The sequence below is a fragment of the Myxocyprinus asiaticus genome, chromosome 27 (genome assembly GCF_019703515.2).
Source record: "Myxocyprinus asiaticus isolate MX2 ecotype Aquarium Trade chromosome 27, UBuf_Myxa_2, whole genome shotgun sequence".
Taxonomy (NCBI): Eukaryota; Metazoa; Chordata; class Actinopteri; order Cypriniformes; family Catostomidae; genus Myxocyprinus; species Myxocyprinus asiaticus.
The window spans coordinates 10,573,968-10,581,959 of NC_059370.1; positions in this window are offsets into that span (position 1 = coordinate 10,573,968).

A 7,992-nucleotide genomic window follows, 5' to 3' on the forward strand; every position below is an offset into this window, starting at 1 on the left:
ACATTTTGTTGCAGTGAGTTTGCAGTTTAGTTTAGACAGAACTGTTTATTTCATTAATTAATACTGTCCTGATTATTTTTGACTGAAACTATGTGTGTGTGTATCGTTTGCAATACGATAATAATTATCGTATTGCAAACGATAATTGCAATGGCATTTCATCAGGTTAAATGAGGGAATACTTTAAAAACGGAAATTTATCTTAATAATAAAAAATAAAAAAAAGAGACAAACAAAAGTCGAAAGAAACACTCTTACATCTTTTATAGTTGTGGTAGACCTAATATTATAGGCAGTTTGATTCGATTTCTGATGTTGTAGAAGCTCCGTTAGAGATTAATTGTAGTTCTAAAATATCATGCATCAGATTAATGCAGTTGTTTCCACCTAGTGGCCATCGAGTTATAAATAAAACATTATAATAAGTAAATCCATCACACTGTTATCCAATAATCAGGAGCAAGAACGCAGATATCAAAGCATCTAAATGACATTATGGTGTCCTGCAGCAGCTATTATTTCTTTTTCTATAACACCTTTAAAAATAAATATTTTACATCTCATTTAATATTAAATGATTGATTGATTTTAAATTAAGTTGAGATCTTAAATATGAATGACTGGATATCTGAGTAGAGTGAGCATAGATTAGACTACTACTTTGGAATAGCACTGAAACTGATCACAAAATAAATAGGCATGCAAGAAAGAAAGGCACAACTATGCAAAATCAGCTCTGTTTTTATTCATTCATGAAACCACGATAGCTTGCATGTATCCTGCATAGCACAGAACATGTGAAATACAAAAAGAAAATACACTGCTTAGGAGGAGGCTTATAGTGCTTTGTTTTTCCTTTATTGAACAGACACCAGAAATTATAGTGGACCAAATAGTGGCAATTCGAGCAAACAGAAATAGGCCTATATATTTGAGTATGTATTCTTGTATAGTTTCAGTTGCTAAAATTGTAAAATAGGCCTCAGAAGTCAATAACAACTGAGCAGTAACAAGTTTAGCTGAAGAGACATGATCAGGGCTACATTATTTTACATAGTTGACTAGCCTTACCATTATTTTTCAAGGCAATGAGCACCATCTAATGTTCAAAGTATGACCTGCAAGTTGTTCGATTATTTTATTGAAGAAGGGAAACGCTATTACATATTACAAGCACAATAACTCAATAATAATCAGTATCACTTCATGGGCTTCTTAATGCACCTGTTACCATGTTCCTACGATTCTAATTTTTTTTTTTTTTTTTTTTTTTTTGGAACTCTTTGCTACCTTAATAAATGCTGTAAATAGTGTAGAATTTTTTTTAGAGTTTTTTCAAAATATAGTGCAGAATGTCCTTTCATTCATTAGGGCTTAGACAGAAGTGTGTATATTAAATTCATTAAATTGACTTCAATATGAAGAAATCAAATCAGGCAAAACTAAATAACTTGAAAGTAGCAATTAGTGTCAATTGTCCTTTACCTTTAGAGGAACCATTAAAGCTACCATCATCATCACCCTGACTGCAGAAGTATCCAGTGGCTGCCTTCTTAATTCAATCTTCACACAATTAAATGGCACAGGAAGGTTTTCCTGACGGCAGAAGAGAAAGAGAGGTCATAGAATATTTGAAAATATATTAAACCATTTAAATTTGATTAATATCACAAGTTCTGAACTTACAATAGAAATCAGTCTCAACATAATGGTCATCTGTAAGAAAAAATGTATATAATATTTGTGAAATAATGGCAGTATTTGCAGTATCCTTGTAGCAGTGCTCAACATGTCAATGGTAAACCTACTTAAATCTTCATAAAGAAAACTATATACAAGAACATATAACAATCCTCTTTTTCAAGTATTATCATTCTTAGAAATATTAAAAATAAATGGATTGTTTTCTGTGTTTTGGTACAAATATGGATGATATCTCTAATTCACTGAATCATAAAGTCACCATTATTTAAAAAATAAAAATGGTACCTTTGGTCTAGCAGTCCCTCCAGTTCAGACATTTGCTTAGGCAAGGTTGAAATAATGCTTCCACCATTACATCCTCAAAACACCCTGTGAAAATTAATTGTTAACAAAAGTGCAGTCTTGTTAAAGATGTACACAAATGTCATCAAACATCAGAAAGTGAAACTATTGAGACTAATTCTGCTTTTGGACTTTTTGCTCTACTGTTAATATTAAAGTATTTTGATATAATATATTTGCCGTGATCATTTGAAAAGTTTTAAAGCATATATTTTACATGTTTTCCTTGCTGATAATATACAGCAACAACACCAAGACTATTGGTTAAACTACAAAATTAAAGGGATAGTTCACCCAAAAATGAAAATTCTCTCAACATTTACTCACCATCTCATGTGTATGACTTTCTTTCTTCCACTGAACACAAATTAAGATTTTTAGAAGAATATCTCAACTCTGTAGGCCCATACAATGCAAGTGAATGGTGACTAAAACTTTGAATCTCCAAAAAGCACATAAAGGCAGCATAAAAGTAATCCAGAAGACTCCAGTGGTTTAATCCATGTCTTTTGAAGTGATCCAGTTGGGTGAGAACAGACTAAAATGTAATTCCCCCACCATATGTCCACCTATGACATCTCCCAGCCCTCCCTAATATAGCTGGCTAGAGCCGGACCTGGTTAATGCACTGAATGCTTTTGTATTTAACAAATAAACTGCCCACCAAGCAGTTAATTTAGAGTTGTCATTTCACCTATGACACCTAGTTGTCATCATGTATTTTTCACACATACGTATTTTGGGCAGTGTCTGATTGTAGCTTGTGCTTCGCATGTTCTGTGAAGAAAGAAAAACAGCGATCTACCAGTAAGCCTTTTAATTAAAACCAGCAGAAGTTAAACTAATAGATTTTAGCTTTGGGTCACAAGACTTATAACAAGCTAAACATGTTGAGATTCAAATCTCTTTAAACAGGAGGATTGCTTAATTGATCTATACATTTCAGATGCTTAAAATGTATTGCCATGAACTTATAAGTCTTGGATGATTTTAACCAAATAAATTTGTCATCTAGAATTTAATGAATTTAAGAAGAATTCAACTAAAATACCTACTTGTTTTTATAACGTTAGCAGTCATTTTGTTTGAGTCTTTCAACCACCTATTATATTCTGTCACTTCATTCTTTTAGTCAGTCCTTCATTGTTTTCATCCATTCTTCTATTCATATTTTATCCATAACAATTCATAAACAAGCTAAAGAAATACTCAATCGGTCATAAAATATAAATAAATAAAAAAAGGTCATAAAAACACACACATAAAATAACTTTATTTTTTAAAGATGCAGATATATAATAAACATGTGCACAGTCTGCTGAGAAATAGACAATAGAGTGCTAATTTTCTTTACTATACACTATTGAACAGACATCAGTAATGATAAATTGAGCAAAAAGAAATATGTATAATTGTAAAGTTTAAACCTTTAAAAATAGTACAGATGGTCTCAAAAGTCAGTCACAACTCAGCAGTAAATAAAATAAGTATAGCTGTTCACTTCATACATGATCAAGATTGAAAAAAATGTTCTACAAATTCTTTCAAGGTTAAGAGCACCATCTAGTGTAACAATTATGAATTTAATTTACCCTCTGTTAACCCTGCATGCTTTATTACTGCAAATCACAAAGGGGGATAAAGAGCTTAATGTGTGTTTTTATTTATTTTTTTTATTTATTTTTACTTTAAAAAAATAATATAATCATTCCCATTTTTCTATTCCCAAAACTGTGTATTTCGAGAAAGATTTGTCCATTACAGCAGTTGATAAAGGTAAAGGTTCCAGATTTTATCACCATGTTGAATTTTTGTTTGCACCTACAATTCTACCTTCTGTTTTTTCATGCAATCTTTCATTGCATATAGGCAAGACTGGATTCCCCCAGCAATTCCTGGAGATGGGGGGGAAAAAATGAAGTTTGCAATATAGAACGGCCATCAAAATTAAAACTCAACAACTGTATAATTTGAGATTTGATAAATTGGTTAGACAAAGGATTATACAAAAAATATATATTTTATGAACTGTTTAACTCTGTCAAAGTTCAAGAGTTAAGATCTGTAAGAAGCCCTCAAAACAAAGTGGAAAAAGTTGGAAGTTGTATTTAGGCTGAATCTTTACCTGAAAGTACACCAACTAAGATATCTTCATCATTATCATAATCATCATCATCGTAATCATCAGAACGTTGCGATTTCATGATTCCACCTGCACACTTTTCAATGGCACAGTGAGCTTTCTCTGAATATACAGAGAAAGAGACAGAGAGACATCACAGTATACCTTCAAGTGCAAAATGTGATTAATAAATTGTCACACATTTTTAACTTACGATAGACATCAGTGTCACCTTCATGGCTGTAAGCTGCAAGAAAAAAAAATATCTTTAAAGAAAAACAAACTCTGGCTGTAATTTGCTATGTTGCAGGGGGAGGGGAGGGGGGGATAGTGCACCCAAAAATGCTAATTCTGTCATCATTTACACACCCTCATGTTGTGCCAAACCAATGATACTTTCTTTCTGCCATGGAACACCAAATGCGATGCTAAGCAGAAAGACATCATTCACTTTCTTTACATTTTGTTTTTGTTTTTTCATAAAATGAAAGTGAATGGTGACTGAGCTAATATTCTGCTAAACATCTCCTTTTGTTTTCCACAGAAGATAGAACATGAACATGAGAGTTAAACTTACATGAGTCTTCATAAATAAGATTGTATCCCAACTTTGCACAGGTTACCACAGCATCCCTCAATGATTTATATCTGCATTCTTAGAAACATTGAAAAGAAGAAAGTCTAGTTTGCTAGTTTTGATTCAAGTACAGAGTAAACTGAAACTAAAACAACCTCTTCGCTGGGATTACTTAAAGGCTTTAAAAAGTCATCTTTGTTACCTTTGTCGAAACATCTGCGTGTGCTTGTCATGACTATTGCATCCTCAAAACACCCTGTAACATTAACAGTAATTGGTAACCATCGAGGTTGCAACCAAATATTATCACAGGTCAGAATTTTCAGTGAAAGTGTGGATAAAAGTGTCTGCTACATGAATAAATGTAAATATTAACATCCACATTTTAGATCAAATAATATGTACCAATACTGATTTTATAAAAAGTGAAATTAAATGGCTTCAGCGTTAAAGTTCTACATAAATGTTACTCACCTTTGACCTCATTTACAGGCAAGAGAGTTTCTGCTTCAACAAACCAACCTGTTTAGAGATATACTCCCTTTCAAAACTGTCCAATTATGTCTACATTATGTTAAGAAACCGATGTGCAGTCAAACCAATGTATCAAACACAATCTGTTATAAAACTGTTAATGACAATGTCTCACAGTTTAATACTTACCAAGGATGGTCAAAGCAATTAAGAGATAACCCTGGACAGACATATTCAATTTGTTTCAAGCTAGTTAAATTGTTTGCCAGTGTATGATATGGGACGTAAGTTGTCCTCTGGGTGAAGAATCAAAGACAATGATCTACTGTACCTATAACCTTGGAAAGTGACAGCAGAAATGAAACCAAAAGTTGCACAGACACAAGATTGAAATAATAATCATGTGTATTTCAAAGAATGCTGAATGACAATACACAGCATAATGGGAGATGGGGAAGTGTCTTTAATATAATAGTCAGACATAAATAAAATAATGCTTTCATGACATCCAATTCATTCAATACATAGAACAACTCCAAAGAGTTAACGAAAGAACCGCAACTACTTGGCAGAAAGGAGATTCGAATAGTGATTCAAATGATTCAAAGGAGCCAAATAATGTCATGCTCCTTCAGTATTACTACAGTTCAGACTTCAGTTCAAAATGAACTCTTAACACAAGACTCAACTGCCCTTATAGCTGTGGGGAAACAAAATACAGAAAACTTGTCACCACAGCAAAGATGTTATTATTTATTAATATGGGAAATTTAGTTTTTATTACATGGTAATAATGCTTGAACAAGACATTAGGTTTAATTAATTATTAGGAATTGATTCAGAGTTGTGAAAACTGATGCTTTACATCAAGACTTACAATATAATCACGAGGGTGATGGTCATTTATGATAGTACAGTATTTGTATTTATTTTTTATTTGTATTTATTTATTTGCAAATTTGCATTTGCAAACACTGAGTTTTGAAGAAAATAAAATAGTAGGCCTACAAAGGTGTTGAGCAGACAGAATATGTAAGTAAAGTTTTTTTCAAATAAAAAAAATTATAATAATTCAATGTGAAATATTGCCATTAATTATGTCTGATATTCATAGTGTTTTTTATTTATTTTGTTCTGTATTTGGGGGGTTTTTCATTAGCAGGGGTGTCCAACTGGAAACTCCTTGCAGAGTTTAGTTCTAACCCAAAAACACCTGCTTGTGATTTTTAAGTAAATCCAAAGACCTTTGATGCGCTGGTTGGGGTGTGTTTGATTAGAGATGGATTTAAACTCTTCGGGACGTTAGATCTTGTGGAGCAGGTCTCAACATAGTCCCTGAGTGACTCTGAAGAACATTAAAATTGACAACACAAGTTTTTCAGGTTAATAAGAAAACTTACCTCAGTGTGGATTGAGGAGGATATCACGTATACTGTAGGCATTCAAACATATGCATCATAGAAAAAAGAAAAGAAATGGGTTGATCTGGTTAATTGTCATCTTTGTTCTATATACAAATATGATTTTTTATTATTTTCATTTTTTTAATTTCTTATTGTTTTATTAAATATATTTTATTTCTTATTATCCAGTGGTAACCACACAAATACTAAAATAATTTCTCTCTTGTCCTCTTTAAAAACTCTGCCTGAAATCCAGCTTCCATGTGAACTAACATAACTAAGGATAACAAATAAGAACATTTGTATCATTAAATGTGCTTTGGCCTTGTAGCTGAAAGGATATTTTCTCTCAAAAGTAAAATCTTAACAGGGACATTCACTGTTCTTGAATATTATATGTAGCCTACATCAGGAAATACATGGTTCCTTTTTACAACCTGAAAAAAATTTTGACTTGAGAAGTTTTTGAGAAACAGCCTTTAAAAAGACAGAAGGAGAAAGAAAGAAATAACCCATGAATGCCCTATTTATTTTTAAACAGAACAAGCAGGAGAGTTTATCCATGTAGTAAAGATATTTATTTCATTTATGATCTATGAAATGTATCTTATGAATCAACGTATTATTTACGGGAAATATTATATAGCTACACAAATGTAAATGGGCTAAAGAAAACCCCAATTTTCACTCTTTAAGACAGAAGTGAGTTTTTGTTTAAAAACATTAAGAAAAATTTGAAAAATCATGAAGCTAAGAGAACTCTAAATATCTGTGAAGCTTTGTCAGTTTCATTTAGATATTTACATGATTGTTTGGTTTGCACTTACATGAATTTTGAGTTTACAGTTCAATGTAACGTATCCACTGTATGTCTAAATTTCAGATTAAATAAACATTGTTGAAAAAAAGGACTTTGTCATAATCTCAGCATTTAACACAACATTTTTGTAAACTGATATTGTGTGTAGACGTCAGGACAGATAGAGTGAGAAAGGGGACATTTTGTTGAGAGAGAGAGAGAGAGAGAGAGAGAGAGAGAGAGAGAGAGAGAGAGAGAGAGAGAGAGAGAGAGAGACTGTTTAGGTCAATTCACATACTGCTCAGTTCTTGGGGCTAGTGTAGTCGACTATGCCATTACAGACATGGACCCCTCCTACATACGTGCATTCACTGTCAGACCAGTCTTTTTCTGGAGGCCTTGTTAAAACTGTTCAGTCTGGTTCTGCAAACTGGCTATTTTCCTGATACCTGGAGCATGGGCTTTATAAACTCTTTATATAAGAGTGGAGACAAATTCGACCCCAATAACTACCGAGGCATTTGTGGGAAAACTTTCTGTTGTATCCTGAACGCCCAGATACAGGCCTTCC